Raw genomic sequence first — 17985 nt, 5'->3', positions numbered from 1 at the left:
GTGCAAAGATAACTTAACATAGTATATCCGGGACACCCTCTTCATCATGAGGTTCTCATTTCCTCGCGTCCATCTTGCCTTGGTGGCCTGCATTTGCTCGGGAACTACAAAAGCTCGTTAGGAAGTGCGTTAAAAGATTTGTCGTTCACCCTGGCCCCGACCTGGCGCCTTGTATCGCGGTACCCGAGGGGCACGGACTAGGAGGGGCACGCCAGCTTTTGGGCTCGAACGAGGGTGGCCCGCGAGAAGGCAGAGAAGGGAGAAAATGCTCGCGAGGGCACCTACCCAGCCCCCTCGTGAGGCATTCGAGAGAGAGAACATGAGCTAACCCGAGCCGGAAAAACGCAGCGAGAGGCGTGGGAGTCAACTCAGCAAGGAATGCCAAAAGAAAATTTCGATTAAGGGAAAGGAATCCAAATACGGAAAGCAAATGAAAAGCCGTGTCCAGCACCTAATCTAGTCTTCAAGTCTTCTCACCAGCGCGGAGCTAAGTGCTGCCACTAGGCGTGGGCGGGAGCCCCAGGGCCTGAGGCCGGCACCCCTGAGCCTCCGGGGCGTGTACAGCCCCAACTCATTATTACGTGAGAGTGTCACGGGCGGCGATTCTTCACAGGCACCGGGCCTACTTCATAGGCTCTGGGCCTTGCTTCACAGGCTCTGGGCCTTGCTTTATGGGTAAAACCTCCGGAGGTGTTGGATGTTCTAGGCATTTTGGACTGGTACTCCGTCTTGTTTCTCCAGGTGCACGGCGCGAGGCCTGGAGATGTGGATGACCTTGAATGGGCCCTCCCACATTGGTGAAAGCTTATGCAACCCTTCCCTAGAGAGGACCTGAGGGAGTCCTGGATTAGGGGGTGTCCGGATGGCCGAACTGTACCTTCAGCCGGACTCCTGGACTATGAAGATACAAGATTGAAGACTTCGTCCCGTGTCCGGAAGGGACTTTCCTTGGCGTGGAAGGCAAGCTTGGCGATACAGATATGTAGATCTCCTACCATTGTAACCGACTTTGTGTAACCCTAACCCTCTTTGGTGTCTATATAAACCAGAGGGCTTTACTCCGTAGGACAACATACACAAGAACAATCATACCATAGGCTAGATTCTAGGGTTTAGCCTCTCCGATCTCGTGGTAGATCTACTCTTGTACTACCCATATCATCAATATTAATCAAGCAGGACGTAGGGTTTTACCTCCATCGAGAGGGGCCGAACCTGGGTAAAACTTCGTGTCCCTTGCCTCCTGTTTCCATCCGGCCTAGACGCATAGTTTGGGACCCCCTACCCGAGATCTGCCGGTTTTGACACCGACATTGGTGCCTTCGTTGAGAGTTCCTCTGTGTCGTCATCGTCAGGCTTGATGGCTCCTACGATCATCGATAGTGATGCGGTCCAGCTCTCCCCGGACAGATCTCTATCTTCGGCGGCTCTGCACTGCGGGCCAATTCACTTGGCTATCTGGAGCAGATCAAAAGCTATGCCCCTGGCCGTCAGGTCAAATTTGGAAGTTTAAACTACACGGCTGACATCCGCGGGGACTTGATCTTCGACGGATTCGAGCCACTGCCGAGTGTGCCGCACTGCCACGACGAGCATGATCTAGCTCTGCCGCCTAACAGTGCCCTGAAGGCCGCACCCGCATCGGCTTCGACCCATAATTCGGAGCCAACTGCGCCGATCGAGGATGGGTGGATGGACGCCGCCTCGGTGGCTGTGATCTTAACGGCGATCGAGCCGAACACCAGCCCCGCACTCTGAAGACTCGTGATTCCAAGGAGCCGGACTCCTCTCCGGACTCCGAACCATTCGCGCCTCCGCCAATCGAATCCGATTGGGCACCGATCATGGAGTTTACTGTCACGGACATCTTTCAGCACTCGCCCTTTGGCGATATTATGAAATCACTAAAAGTCTCTTTCTTTATCAGGAGAGCCCTGGCCGGACTATGGTCAGCGAGATTGGGATACGGACGATGAAGAAATTCAAAGCCCACCCACCACCCACTTTGTAGCCACTGTCGACGAGTTAACCGACATGCTCGACTTCAACTCCGAAGACATCGACGGTATGGACGCCGATGAAGGAGATGATGAAGAACCAGCGCCTATTGGGCCCTGGAACGCCACCTCGTCATATGACGTATACATGGTGGACGCACCAAAAGATGACGACGAGGAGCGAAAGGACGCACCGAAGGCTTGTTCCCTCGAAAAGCAGTCAAAGCAGCGACACAAGCGCCGCCCCAAATCCCGCCTCGACAAAAATAGCGATCACACAGACCCAGCGCTGGAGCAGGGCGAACCGCTACCGGACAACGGCAATCCGGATAATCAAACCAAACAAACAAATCTTATCAAGGATAATGGTTCGGACGATGTAACGCCGGACAGGCACCCGGAGCAGCAGACTGCCCGTAAAAGTCTTGTTGCCACCGCGAGGAGTCTGAAAAAGCAGAAGCAAAGGCTCAAGGCTGCGCAAGACACACTCCACATCAGATGGAGTAAAACACTCAACACAGCAGCGATGTACGGCGACAATCGCCCCTCCAAGAGCTACCCAAAGCGGAAGCTGCTACCTGAATTCGATGAGGAGGCTTCAGACCCCCCACAACCAAATATCAAAGCAGCCACCTGGTCGGATAGGCGACCCCTCTATCAACACAGAGCGGCATATAATGCCACTCACAATACAACACGCGACCCATGCGAGGGCTCGCGCCCAAAGGACGGCGCAACAAGATCCATCTATGGACCACGCAAGCACGTCCCAGCATATAATGCAACACAAATTCGCCATAGCAATACTACCTTTAAAGGAGTAACGCCAGGCCCAGGGGCTCGTTGTATGGGATCCCTCCTACTACAGGTTATATTCGGCTCCCCTGATAACTTCCGTCGCGAGCATTTAACCTTCCACATCGCTCCGTTTCAAAGTGGCTATCAAGCATTGCTCGAACGCGAAGCTTTCGCTCACTTTAATGCAATACCACACTACGCCTCCCTCACACTCAAGATGCCCGGTCCACGTGGCATCATTTCAGTGCACGGAAATATCAAGCGATCTCTGCGCGCCGAAGAGAGTGAGGCTGCCTTGGCAGCCGCACACTAAAGGCGCCCAGACCAGCGAAAGCATCCAATAGGTCGTCAAGACCTCAGACACAACTAATCGAGTCCGGCGCCGCTACTTATACCGAATAAATGGTCACACCCCTATTTGTCAAGACAAGGGGCTCAACGCGCACAGACAAGCGGCAATTTCTCCTCATCTTGAATTATACATGGTTTCCTTAAAAAACTATCTTTTTGCACGACAACTTTTTCACCTAAATTCCTCTCTTTTACAGACGATCATCGTGCTACACCCATCCAGGATACAACACAACAGAGACACCGGCGCAGACGTGCAGCAGGGACCCGCTCCAAGGATTCTTTTTAGATTAAGACCCTGCGTAAACCTTTTTTACTGTCTCTTGTTGATACATATCCACCGTTGAGAAGGATGCTGACGTCTTGGCATGTGGCCACGCCAAAACAATGCATGTACCTGGACACAAGGGGCTTCTTACAAAGGCCATTATTTAGGCCCGGTTTATACCACTAAGACCGAATACCTTAGGGAGTGTTCGGCGTCGCGAGTTTGGCCTTATATGCATCAACTCCGAATCATTGTCTTTGTCAAATGTTGGGTTTGCCCGGCTCCTATGTTTTTGTGCCTTACGTTCCGCTTTACCGGCTAAGGTAGCACCAGGAGAACTACTGCGATTGTGCCCTGGTTCATCCGGACGAGCACCTTAGTAGAGAAAGCCGAAAACTGACTGTCATGATATAGCGTGAGACTGGTCAACCACTCGATGACCTGTTGGAATGTTAGAATTCCTCCGCCTTAACGAAGGGCCGTTTTCCGGCCAGGCATGTACGCACCCCGGGATCGGGAAAGTGCGGAGCCACCATGGGCTATTTAGTAGCTCCACTGTCAAACTCCTATGGCTAAGTGAAAGTGCTAAAGCATTATAGTCCGGTTGCCTCGCTCGCTCCGCTATCACCTCCTTAATAGGACCAAGACGTTGGGTTAAGTCTGAACGCATGTTTTTGCGAGCACCTCCGCATTATATGCGTGAGGGTTGAAGCCGACGGCTGTAATCTTTCAGGTTATACACATGTATACATAAACGGCCGCCCAGGAGGCATCATATTACTTTCAGGCAAAAGTATAAAAATAGCCTTATAAAAATTTATAAAAGCATTTCGCTTACAATGAGATTACATATCACTCAAACATAATATTTTTTGAGCACTGGGTCTCTATCAAACGAGCATGCTCAAGAACTTCTTCAAAGTAGTGCTCAGCAGCCCTTCGACCTATGGCCGAATCCCGCGCTGCAACAGTGGTAGCATCCATCTCCGCCCAGTATGCTTTAACATGGGTAAAGGCCATCCGTGCGCCCTCTATGCACGCCGACCTCTTCATCGCATTAATGCGCGGCACCACGTCAAGGAACTGCTGCACCAAGCTGAAATAGCTGTTCGGTTTTGACCTTTCCGGCCATAGCTGATCCACAACAGACCTCATGGAGAGTCCGGACAACCTATTTAGTTCGGCCCATTCGGCTAATTGGTCAGTCAATGAAAGCGGATGCTCGGGAGAATGGAATTGTCTCCAAAACAGCTGGTCTACTTCACGGTCCGTCTAACCCTGGAAATACTTGGCCGCATCGGCAGCGCTCGCCGCCAAATCCATATATACATCCTCTGAACTCCACAGCCGATCCAGAGGGGCATACCGTGGATCTCCGAACTTCCTCTGCAACATAAAGGATTTCCCAGCTACAATATCCCCGGCTTCCCGCAGCTCCTCCTTCTTTGCCCTCATAGCAGAGCGGAGGTCCTTTCTCGTCGCAGCAGCCTTCTCAAGGTCCGATGCCTTCGCTTGGTTTTCCTTTTCAAGAACCCGGCAACGGTCGGCGGCGGGTTTTAATTCTATGGCCATCTTGGCCATCTTGTCCCGGCTCTCGCCGTGCGCGGCCTTCTCGGCTTGCAACTCTTCGGCTGCCTTCAAAGCAGCCGCATTACCCAACCTCGCTTGTTCCTTGGCTCGGGCAAGTTCTGCCTGCAAGGCTTCAACAGTGGCAGCTCCATCTGCAGTCACAACATATTAAAGATACTGGCATCATGCTGCTCTTCCTATGTGGCGTTTACCAGATAATGACACTTACCTTGTGCCTCGTCAAGCCTTTTGTTAACAAGCTCGATGTCGGCGTCTGCCGCATCCAACTGCCGTTCTAAATGGGCAAACTCGCTAATCCGGCTAGCCACCGGAGCTTCCATCACCTGCACATAGAGGCAGTATGGTTATTACCTGGGAATATTATCCTCTGTTCGTCGTCGTTTCCGATGACAACCAGAGTCTCAGGGGCTACTATCTACACAGGGCACACCTAGCATGTGCAGGACTATCATACATTCTTTTACGTACCTCAAAGCCTGTCACTAGACTCATAAAAGGTTCATGCAATCCGCTTTTAGCGGACGATATTCTCTCCATCACCGTATTCATCAGCACACGGTGTTCATCTGAGATGGCCGCTCGCCCCACCAACTCCCTCAGAACATCCGATTGCACATTAGACGGTGCCGGACTCTTTTGTCCGCTCTCTTTGGGAGTCGGACACTGGGAGCTTCGGGGGTCAATGGGATTATCTTCTGGCCTCACCGGACTCAGAGAGGCCCTCCGCGATGACACTTCAGGGTCGCCCGCTTCCGGAGCAGAGGAGTCCGGAGGAGGCGTTTCGCTCTCCATCATCTCTGGAAGAAGATCCCCCGAAGACGAGCTCATTTGAGAGGGGCTAAGGCCCGAACTGCAAAGATATATGCAGTGGTTATTTTCTCAGAAGAAAAGGATGGCATATCTGTACTATTAAAGTATTTCGGGTCACTTATGACTCGCGGGAGAATTGATCCCCCCGCGGACTTTGTGCGGCAACAGCGCCCCCCAAGGTAGGACCCTCTGTGGGAGACTTCTTCTCCTGTTTGGAAGCTTCGGCTTCCGAATCTCCGGGTGCAGTCCTTTTCCTCTTCTGGTCCTCTTCCTTCATGGAGACGCTCGCTCCCTCAATTAGAATGGGCAGCATTGGGGGCCCGTGTCCGCCCGTATTATCCTCCACAGTATCTTCCTCAAAGGGCTCTGGGCAAGGTGCGGTCTGGAGCATCTTTTTCAATACCGGATTTTCCAAACCCTCAGGGAGGGGGGCCGAACACCGAATCAACTTCGCCTTTGTTATCCAGTCCTGGTCAAAAAGCGTCCCTCAGAAATAACTTCGTAACAAAGGAGAGATAGTATGTTCGGCCGGAAGATGCCTTACTATTCGGCGGCGCGGTTACTACTCAGGCCCACATCCTCGGTGATTTTCGGACACTCCACCTGAGGTCCGAAGAATGACTTGTACATCTCCTCGTGTGTCAGGCCGATAAAATTTTGAATGACACACGGTCCCTCGGGATTGAACTCCCACAGGCGAAGAGGCCGGCGTTTGCAAGGCTGGACTTGACGAACCAGCATAACTTGTATTATCGCAACCAAACTGAAATCTCCATTGAGGAGATCTCGAATGCGGCTTTGCAGTATAGGCACGTCCTTGGCTGGACCCCAGCTCAGACCTCTGCTGATCCATGACATCAGTTGTGGTGGAGGGCCCAAGTGGAAAACAGGGGCGGCCGCCCACTTGGCACTTCTAGGAGCCGTGATGTAGAACCACTCCTGTTGCCACAATTCAGACACCTCTGGGATGGAACCTTTGGGCCACGGAGCTCCCGTCATCTTGCATATTGAGGCACCTCCACACACTGCATGTTGCCCTCGATCATCTTCGGCTTTACTTCAAAGGTCTTGAGCCATAGGCCAAAGTGAGGGGTAACCCGGAGGAAGGCCTCGCACATGACAATAAATGCCGTGATATGAAGAAAGGAGTCCAGAGCTAGATCATGGAAGTCTAGCCCGTAATAAAACATCAAACCCCTGACTAAAGGATCCAGAGCAAGGCCTAGACATCGGAGGAAGTGGGAGACGAACACGACGTTCTCGTTGGGTTCGGGGGTGGGGACGGCCTGCCCTCGGGGAGGCAGCCGATGCAAAATCTCGGCGGTCAGATATCTGGCCTCCCTCAACTTTTTGATGTCTTCTTTCGTGACGGAGGAAGGCACCCATCGGCCTTGAAGGCTAGATCCAGACATGACTGAAGGTTCGAAGCACCTGACCTGAACTTTGGGCGTTTGAGCTTGAGGTGGGGGAAGGATTCGATTGAGCACGAGAGGGAAAAATAAAAGCCTTGTTCCTTTATAAACAAGGTAAGTATCAAGCGTCCTCTCCGTATCCGTTTGGACTTGCCTATAATCTAGGAGTCCTAGAAGCGGTTGGGTTACCCACGCCCGTATTGATGAGAATCCCAGAATAAGGGGACATGATCTCTGCTTTAACAAGACATGCCAAGGAAACCGCCTCGCAAGACGCGCTGAGGTGGGATAATGAAACGACTCGGATAAAGGCTTGGCCGTGGTGTGTCACACTACAGAGTACGTCGGCAAATTAGATTTGTGTAAATATTATTCTCTCTATGGAAATATGTGGAAACTTATTTTGCAGAGCCGGACACTATCTTTGTGTTCAAAATCTTCTATAAAGTACTTGGAGGAGGAACCCGCCTTGCAATGCCGAAGACAATCTGCGCGCCGGACTCGTCGTCATTGAAGCCTGGTTCAGGGGCTACTGAGGGAGTCCTGGATTAGGGGGTGTCCGGATGGCCGGACTGTACCTTCAGCCGGACTCCTGGACTATGAAGATACAAGATTGAAGACTTCGTCCCGTGTCCAGAAGGGACTTTCCTTGGCGTGGAAGGCAAGCTTGGCGATACGGATATGTAGATCTCCTACCATTGTAACCGACTTTGTGTAACCCTAACCCTCTCCGGTGTCTATATAAACCAGAGGGTTTTAGTCCGTAGGACAACATACACAAGAACAATCATACCATAGGCTAGATTCTAGGGTTTAGCCTCTCCAATCTCGTGGTAGATCTACTCTTGTACTACCCATATCATCAATATTAATAAAGCAGGACGTAGGGTTTTACCTCCATCGAGAGGGCCCGAACCTGGGTAAAACTTCGTGTCCCTTGCCTCCTGTTACCATCCGGCCTAGATGCACAGTTCGGGACCCCCTACCCAAGATCTGCCGGTTTTGACACCGACAGGACCTGCCTCAGGACTAGGTCTCCCGTCTCGAGCGTCCTGGAGCGGATGTTGCGGTAGTGGTATCGCTGTAGTGCTTGCTGGTACCTCACCGCCCGCAGTGTAGCTTCGCGGTGACATTCCACCACTAACACGAGGTCCATCCCCCGCGTGGCGTCTTGCTTCATTTCGTTGAACACTAGGCCCATGCGGAGTGATGCTTGACCTCGTGAGGGAGGACCGCTTCGGCTCCGTAGACAAGGAAGAATGGAGTTTCTCCTGTTGGCTTGGTGGCGGTGGTCCGGATGGACCATTGTACGGAGTGGATCTCATCGTGCCAGCCCCTGTCGCAGGCCTCCAGCTTCTTCTTGAAGGTCCTGGTCTTGAGGCCCCTCAGGACCTCCGCGTTAGCACGTTCGGCCTGACCATTGCTCCTTGGGTGGGCCACCGAAGCATAGCAGATCTGCGTTCCAAGGTTAGCACAGTAGGTTTTGAAGAGGTTGCTAGTAAACTGCGAACCGTTATCTGTGATGATGCGGTTGGGGACCCCAAAGCGGCTCACGAGGCCCTTGATGAACTTGACAGTAGAGCCGGCTGGGATGGTACGGACGGCTTCCACTTCCGCCCACTTGGTGAACTTGTCGATGGTGATGTAGAGGTAACGGTAGCCCCCTAGCGCCCGAGGGAACGGGCCTAGGATATCCAGCCCCCAAACCGCGAATGGCCATGTGAGCGGGATAGTTTGAAGGCCCTGAGCTGGTTAATGGATTTGCTTGGCGTGGAATTGGCAAGCTTCGCAAGACTTCACCAGCTCGGCTGCGTTGTTGGGTGCTGTAGGCCAGTAGAATCCACTGCGGAACACCTTGCCGACGAGGGTCCGTGATGACGAGTGGTGTCCACAGTCCCCGCCGTGTATGTCAATCAGCAACTCCCTTCCTTGGTCGCTAGATATGCAGCACAGTGTGACATCGTTCGGTCGCTTACTATATAACTCACCGTCTTGGATACAGTATGTTGTGGCTTGCCGGGCCACGCGCTCCGCCTCCTCTTCCTTCTCCGGCAACGTCCCGTGCGTTAAGTATTCCTTGAATTCCTTGGTCCAACATTCCTCCTGGGCTCGAGCGCCAAGAGCAGCCGAGCTCTGGAGGTCGGTCTACAGGTCAGGGCTCCCGTGGCCAGAGGCTGGGGGAGCTCCTCCTGAGGCTGAGTCGTGCTTGAGAGAGGTGGCGTAGCTGATGGCTTGAAGAGCCGCTCCTCAAAGACGCATGGCTCCTGAGGTTGCTGCTTGGAAGCTCTCCTAGTGATGTCGTCGGCTTCCTTGTTGGTGCTCCGAGGTACATGCTGCAGCTCCAGGCCTGAGAATTGTTTTTCCATCTTGCGCACCTCCGCGAGGTAGGCCTCCATATGCTCATCCTTCGGCTCATACACCTTGTTGGATAAGTTGATGACGAGTTGTGAGTCGCCTCTAACGGTGAGGCGCTTCACCCCTAGGGCCGATGCAGCCTTCAGGCCAGCTATGAGGCCTTCGTATTCTGCGATGTTGTTGGAGACCTTCTCGCCGTGCTGAAAGCAGAGTTGCACGGCGTAGTAGAGCTTGTCCGGGGTGGGCGAGATGAGCACTGCTCCAGCCCCCGCGCCCTGGTGTGCGAAGGCGCCATCGAAATACATGATCCAACTGTCCGGAGCCTCACTTCCTGGGGAGGTGGACCGGTCTTCTCCTTCCTCAAGTGTCGGGGCATCCGTCCATTCGGCCACAAAGTCAGCAAGTGCGGCCCCCTTGATGACCCTGGTAGTGTTGAACTCCAACTAGAACGCTTGCAACTCGATGTTCCACTCTACAACCCTTCCGGCTGAGTTAGGGCTCCTAAGTATTCTTTCTAGTGGGTAGGCTGAGACGACCTTGATGGGGTGGCCTGGAAGTAGTGTCGCAGCTTGCGCGAGGCCACCAGGAACATGAGCAGGAGTTTCTAGGGCATGGGGTAGCGCGCTCTTGCGTCCCGTGGTACGGTGCAGACAAAGTACACTGGGTGTTCGACGAGGGCTGGCATGCTGTCGAGGCTCGGGTCCTGCGGAGACCGGGGCATATCCTGAGGTGGAAGGGTCCCTGAAACCCGACTGTCCTCTGGAGCTTCTGCAACGCCACCCTGCTGAGCTTGGCCTTCCACTGCTGATGCCTTTCATGCGCCTTCCTGACCCCGCGATACTTCAGCCTTGGACTGGCGGGGCACACCCTTGGTTTGGCGCTCCTCCCGAACCGCCACCAACGCCGTGCTGGCGGAGTACGGGATGGCAGCAAGGTAGAGTACCAGAGGCTCGAGGGGTCGTGGTGCCACCATCACTAGGGGTCTAGTAAGGTATTTCTTGAGGTCTTGGAAGGCCCGGTCAGCCTCAGGGTTCCACTCGAACGGGGCCTTCCTCTTCATGAGCTTGAAGAATGGTAAGGCGCGCTCTCCCAACTTGGAGATGAAACGCCCTAACGCGTTCACCCGCCCTGCCAGCTTCTGCATCTCTTTGAGGGTCTGCGGCGGGCTCATGTACTCGATAGCCTTGACCTTCTCTGGGTTCGCCTCGATCCCCCTATGGGATACGAGGAATCCCAATAGCTTGCCGGAGGGGACACCGAACACACACTTCTCCGGGTTGAGCCTTAAGTTCACTTGGCGCAGACTCTCGAAGGTCTCCTCCAAGTCTTGAATCAATGTCCTTGCCTCGCGAGACTTGACCACTATGTCATCGACGTAAACCTCTGCGTTCCCCCCGAGCTGCCGCCCCAGAGTGATGTGCATCAACCTCTGAAAGGTCGCGCCGTGTTGCGCAGCCCAAAGGGCATGCAGGTGTAGCAGTACACCCCACATGGTGTCAGGAAGGCCGTCTTCTCCACATCTTGCACCTCCATCTTGATTTGATGATACCCTGAGAACGCATCCAGGAAGCACAGTAGGTCACACTCGGTGGTGGAGTCAACGATCTGGTCGATGCGTGGGAGTGGGAACGAGTCTTGAGGGCAGGCTTTGTTAAGATTAGTGAAGTCGACGCACATCCATTCCTTCCCGCCTTTTTTTGGCACCACGACAGGGTTTGCCAGCCATTCGGGGTATCAGACCTCTCGGATGGCACCTGTCGCTTCCAGCTTGCGTGTCTCTTGGACGATGAAGGCCTGCTTCTCAGTGGACTGCCGCCTTGCTCGCTGCTTCACGGGGCGTATGTTGGGGCATACCCTTACATGATGCCAGATCACCTCCCTCGGGACCCCTACCAGCTGATTGGGCTCCCACACGAATATCTCCTTGTTTGCGCGCAAGAACCTCACCAGGGCTTCTTCTTGTTCCGGGTCAAGGCCTACTCCTATGGTAAAGGTGGCTCCTGAAGACCCGTCCTCGCTGACCGACACCTTCTTGGTTTCCGCCTTGTCCTGGGTGAATAGCTGCTTCTTCTTGGTGGGCGCGGCCTTCCCGGCCGTGGGGGTACCAGCGTCGGCGGGCCGTGCTGCTGCCGCGGTCTTGGAGGCGAGCCTTAGTGCCATCACGGCCTCCTTAGTGTCCCCCTTGATGGTCAGGACACCCCTGCTCCCTGCCATCATCATGAGGTTGTAAGCCGGGTGAGTCACCGCCATGAACTGAGAGACAGTCGGGTACCCGAGGATAGCGTTGTACGGGAGACCGATGCGAGTGATGTCGAAGTCCACCAGCTCAGTGCGGTAGTTGTCGCGTGTGCCGAAGGTGACAGGGAGGCGGATCTGTCCTAGGGAGTGGGTAGCTCCGCCACCCACTCCCGAGAAGGGCTTAATAAGGCCAAGCCGTTCGAGTGGCACATGGAGAAGGCTAAAGGCTTCCATAGAGAGCAAGTTGAGGCCAGCACTACCGTCGATGAGGGTCTTGGTGACGGCCATGTTGCAGATGGTGGGCGTGCAGAGCATCGGGAGCATTCCAAAGTCGGCGGCGGAGTCAGGGTGGTCTTCTGAGCCGAAGGTAAGGTCGGTCTTTGGCGCAGCCCAGCCCGGCGGAGCCCACGGGCGCCTGGGGGCGGCCCTGATCTGACAGAGGAACGGCTTGGCGTGGCGGTCTGATGGCGGTGCTTCAGAGCTGCCCAGCAGGGCCGCGACCACGTGGTGCGCCAGCACCGCGTAGCAAGCAGTGAAGAGGTCGCGGGGCTCCTCCCAAGATGCCACCATGGGTCTGGGAAGGTTGAGCAGCTAGGCGCGTGGCTCACCGGCGAGGGCCATGGGAATCCAGTCAGCCATGACCTTGTCATCACCCTTGGCTTTGAGGACGGCCTCCTCGTATGCCAGCAGGAAAGCTGACGGGTTCGCCGCGCTGTCATAGCGCGGCGGCATCTCCGGCCTGAACTTGGGTGGCCACTGCACCCTCCGCAGGGCGGGGGCCAGGGCTCGGAGCCCCCTAGCCCCGTTGTCAACGCTGACCGTCGGAGTCGGTGGCAGGGCGTCTGCCATGTGGGCGAAGCGTGGTGGCAACGGAGTACAGATCGATAGAGGGGAAGCTACGGCGCACCCCTACCTGGCGCGCCAAATGTCAGATGTGGGGTTCCGGCAAACCCTTAAGGTTCGAACACTGGGGTGCACGTGAAGTCTTTTCCTCCCACGGATCTACGCCCTAACTCGCTAAGATCTCGTGGACGAACTCGACGAACTCGCAACACAGAAAGACACAAGGTTTATACTGGTTCGGGCTACCGTTGTGGTGTAATACCCTACTCCAGTGTGGTGGTGGTCGATTGCCTCTTGGGCCGATGATGAACAATACAATGGGAAGAACAACCTCCTGAGGTTGAGGTGTTCTTGTGCTTGGCTAACTTGTGTGTGTGAGAGTGATCTCAGATCTCCCTCCCTGCCTATGGTGGTGGCTAGTCCTACTTATAGAGGCCCTGGTCCTCCTCCCAAATCTTGAGCGGGAAGGGAGCCAACAATGGCAGGCCGATTTGAAGGGGGACAGCTAGTACAAGCTAACCTGACAAAAGTGGTCTTCGCCTGCCAAAGGCTCTCGTGGTGACGCCGTCTTGGGCTCCATGATGGCCTCCATCCTGCCGTCCTTCTGGTCTTGGTCTTGTTGCACCAAAATGGCAACCTTTGCCTGATGCCTTGGTACACCTCGCCTGCGCTGGTTCCCTTAGCACCAAAGAGGAAACAAGGACGCTGTGCGCGCTGGAGCCCGCCTGGTGTTGATTGTCATGGCTCACGTCATGAGATCCTCATGAGGTTCTCCTCGCCTTGATATCTCCGCTCCTCGTGAGCCTGCCTGACTAGGCCGCTCCATAGGAGGTCTTGTGTCGTCCACCTCGCGAGGCTTGGCCCCTCGCGAGGGTCTTGGATGCCTTGTTGATGAAGGTGGGATGTATGGCCTGCTAGCTTAGCCACGCCACGGGCCGCAGGCAGGAAAGCCTGGGGACCCCCGTTCCCTGGACGCCGACAGAACCCGCCTTGCAATGTCAAAGACAATCTTCATGCCGGACTCATCGTCATTGAAGCCTGGTTCAGGGGCTACTGAGGGAGTCCTGGATTAGGGGGTCCTCGGACAGCCGCACTATATACTTTGGCCGGACTGTTGGACTATGAAGATACAAGAATGAAGGCTTCATCCCGTGTCCGGGTGGGACTCTCCTTTGCGTGGAAGGCAAGCTTGGAGATTCGGATATGTAGATCTCCTTCTCTGTAACCGACTCTGTGTAACCCTAGCCCCCTCTAGTGTCTATATAAACCGGAGGGTTTAGTCCGTAGAAGAACAACAATCATAATCATAGGCTAGCTTCTATGGTTTAGCCTCTATGATCTCGTGGTAGATCAACTCTTGTAATACTCATATCATCAAGATCAATCAAGCAGGAAGTAGGGTATTACCTCCATCGAGAGGGCCTGAACTTGGGTAAACATTGTGTCCCCTGCCTCTTGTTACCATCAGCCTTAGATGCACAGTTCGGGACCCCCTACCCGAGATCCGCCGGTTTTGACACCGACACCCGCCACCCACTTCGTGGCCACTATTGAAGACCTAACCAACTTGCCCGACCCCTGCTCTGAAGACATCAACGGTGTGGACGACGATGAGGGACAAGGCCAGAGCTTACTACCCGTTCGACACGGGATGACAACTTCCTGGTATGATGTGTGTATGATAGACACACCTTACGGCGTTCTCGACGATGACAAGGAGGATCCGGTCGTAAATAGACCGCCTGGTACACAGCTCGGACACTGGCACCATAGGTCACATCACCCAAGAGAAAACACTGCCAGCACCAGAAAAGACGATACTCTAGACAACAAAGACCCCGTGGAGGTAGAATCCGAGCAGGATGAACAGGAAGGTGGGCAAGACAACTCTGGTGAACAGACCACATATGGGGACTCGGAGGACAGCAATTATCTCCCACTCTCCTAGGAAGAGGAGATCCTCGGCGACGAAGATTTTATCATGCCCAAGGAACCTCTCGAGCAGGAGCGCTTTAAACATCGGCTTATAGTCACTGCAAGGAGCCTAAGAAAGAAGCAGCTGAAGCTTCAAGCAAGCCAAGATTTGCTCAATGATAGATGGACCGAGGTCTTGGCCACCGAAGAATACGGCCCTAACAGCCCAGTCAAAAGCCACCCCAAGAATAGGCGGCTCCCTCAATATGATGGTAGGGTGATACCACCATCGAACAATGCGGCGGGCCGACCACAGTTTGGTCCAGACAAAGCAGCAGCCCAAGAAGAGCACCATACCAACCCATTCGACCATCAAAACAAAACAGCTCAGGGGAATACCTGCGATATCAACCAATACACTGAGGGAAGAGCAGGACGCACACACTCGACGTACAGATCACATACCCCGACCGACGATGATGGTCGCCTATTCGGATGCTATAAAGCCGACCATGCCTGGACCGAACACCATAAATGGAACCCGTCGGAGGTACTTCATAGTGTGGCCCAACATAGAGGAGCCGCACATCCTCGCTACTTCACTAACAAAGTAATGGAGCACACATTTCCAGACGAGTTTAAACCCATCAACATCGAATCATACGATGGAACAACAGATCCCGCGGTATGGATCGAGGATTACCTCCTCCATATTCACATGGACCGTGGAGACGACCTCCACGCCATTAAATACCTACCTCTCAAGCTTAAAGGGCTAGCTTGGTACTGGCTAAATAGTTTGCCAGAAAATTCCATTGGCAGCTGGGAAGATTTGGAAGACGCCTTTCGAGACAACTTCCAGGGAACATATGTCGGGCCATTATACGCCGATGACTTAAGTCACATTGTCCAGGAGCCCGGCGAGTCAGCCAGGGAGCTCTGAACCAGGTTCTTAGTCAAAAAGAACCAAATTATCAACTGTCCGGACGCAGAAGCCCTTGCAACCTTCAGACATAGCATCCGGGATGAATGGCTAGCGCGTCACCTCAGCCAAGAAGGACCCAAAACCATGGCATACCTTACCGCTCTAATGACCCGCTTCTGTGCGGGAGAAGACAACTGGCTTGCTCATAAAAGCAATGACGCCAACAGCCCGGGCACCTCCAAAATCCGAGATGGCAACGGCAAGCCACGACGAACTGAACACAACAGTCGCAATAATATATGCGACACAGCGGCGAACGCCGGATTTCACAATCCGAAGCCCGGTCAACGGAAGAAGCCACTAAAGGCAAACCAGGATGGACCATCCACCCTTGATAGGATATTGGACCGAACTTGTCAGATTCACGGTCACCCTTATATGCCAGCTAATCATACCAACCGAAATTGTTGGGTCTTCAAGAAGGCAGGCAAGCTTAACACTGACCACAAGGGAAGGAGGCCACCAGGCGATAAAGACGATGGATCGGCTGAACAGCAGAACGCCAGGGGACGGAAATAGTTCCCCTCTGATGTTCGGATCATGTATGGGCTGCTATGGAGGCAAGTAGCGAACAAGTGACCAGTTGGACTGCATCTACAACGGACTCTATCAGAGTTCGGATCTGTATGCTCGCCCAAGGGGCTACTTCCGTTAAGGATTCCCCTCCCCGAGGACGGGCGACGCAGACGTGCAACAGGAGGTCCAAAATAACTTTTTGTGGACCATACTCTTTATTCAGAGCCTATAATATGCCCTTTTTCCTCTGATCCCGACCCCGAGCATGTCAAATAGCTGGGTTCACGGTTTCTTTTCTTTATTATTATTATTATTATTATTATTATTATTATTATTATTATATATACATAAATTTATCGTTGGCACATCACTCCGTTCTCAGTAAGACTCATCCGAACCGATCTTTCATACTCTTTCAACAATAAGTACGACCTTAACGGCTGCTCTGCAGATACACCTCGACATACCCTGCCAGGGGCTCGGCATGGGAACAAATGAGCTGCCAGTAAAAGTCCGAACAACTCTGTAGCGTACTTCGGTGTCGCAAGTTTGGCCTTATATGCATCAGCTCTGAATCATTGGCTTGGGTCAATAGTTGGGTTGCCCGGCTCCTGTGTTTGCTACCCTACGTTCCGCTCTATCAGCTAGGGTAGTAAAGGGAGAACTACTGCAATTGTGCCCTGGCCTAGACCGGATGAGCACCTCAGTAGAGAAAGCCGAAAACTGACTGTCATGATGCGGCGAGAGCTGGTCAACCACTTGACGACTTATTGGAATCCTTAGCGATTCTCCGTGTAACACGAAGGATCTTTTTCAGATAAGATATGCAAGGCACGACACGCCGCATACACACCAGGGGCTATGTCGTAGCCCCACCATAAAACTCCTATGGTTAAGTGAAAGTGTTAACGCCTTATAGTCCGATTGCTTGGTTCGCCGCATTATCACATCCTTCATGGACCAAGACGTTGGATAAAGAGTGATTAAATGCTTTGCCAAACACCCCCGTACTTCCTACGAGGGGGTTGAAGCCGACGACTGGAAAACTTTCAGATTATATTAAAACAACCGCAAAGGAGGAATTCAAGATTTCGAGCAAAACATAAATAGATTAACCATAAAGTTGTCTTTTACAATCATCATACACCTCACTCGAACATTATGTTTTTTGAGCATTGACCCTCTATCAAGCGGGCGGCCTCCAGGACGTCTTCAAAATAGCTCTCCGGTTCCGGATGGTCCCTGCCTCCAGGAAGACCCTTCGTGACGACGTCGATGGCCTTCATCTTTCCCTAGAACATCTTGACTCGGGAAAGGGCCATCCGTGCACCTTCAATGCACGCCGATCGCTTCGCAGCAACGATTCATGGCACCATGTCGACAAGCTTCTGCACCAAACCGAAATAGCTACTCGGCACAGGCTCAGTTGGCCATAGCCGGATTACAACATCCTTCATGGCAGCGCCAGATACCCTATGAAGTTCGGTCCATTGGGACATCTGTTCATTAAGCAGCAGCGGGCACTTAGACGCACCGAACTGTGACCAAAAAAGCTTCTCTGTTGCATATCCAGCTAGCGCTTGGTAATACCGCGCTGCATCGGAAGAACTCTTCGGCAAGTCCAAACACTCGTCCGGAGAACTCCACACTTGGTTCAGCTGAGCATAGTCAGGGTCACCGAACTTTGTCTGCAACAGAAAAGGCTTTCCAGCCACTATCTCTTTCTCCTGCCGAAACTCCTCACGGAGTGCTCTGGACTCTGATCGCGCTTCTCTTGCCTCTTGTCGGGCCTTGTCCAGTTCAGCCGTTAAGGCTTCATTCTCCTTCTCAAGAAATTCGCAGCGGCCAGTGGCATTTTCCAAAGCGAGTGTCATCATGGATACCTTCTCCTCGCCCTGGCATCGTGCA

Source organism: Triticum aestivum, chromosome 2A, assembly GCF_018294505.1.
Source record: "Triticum aestivum cultivar Chinese Spring chromosome 2A, IWGSC CS RefSeq v2.1, whole genome shotgun sequence".
NCBI classification, from domain to species: Eukaryota; Viridiplantae; Streptophyta; class Magnoliopsida; order Poales; family Poaceae; genus Triticum; species Triticum aestivum.
The sequence above is the reverse complement of the archived record's forward strand: the minus strand, read 5'-3'. Positions refer to the sequence as shown.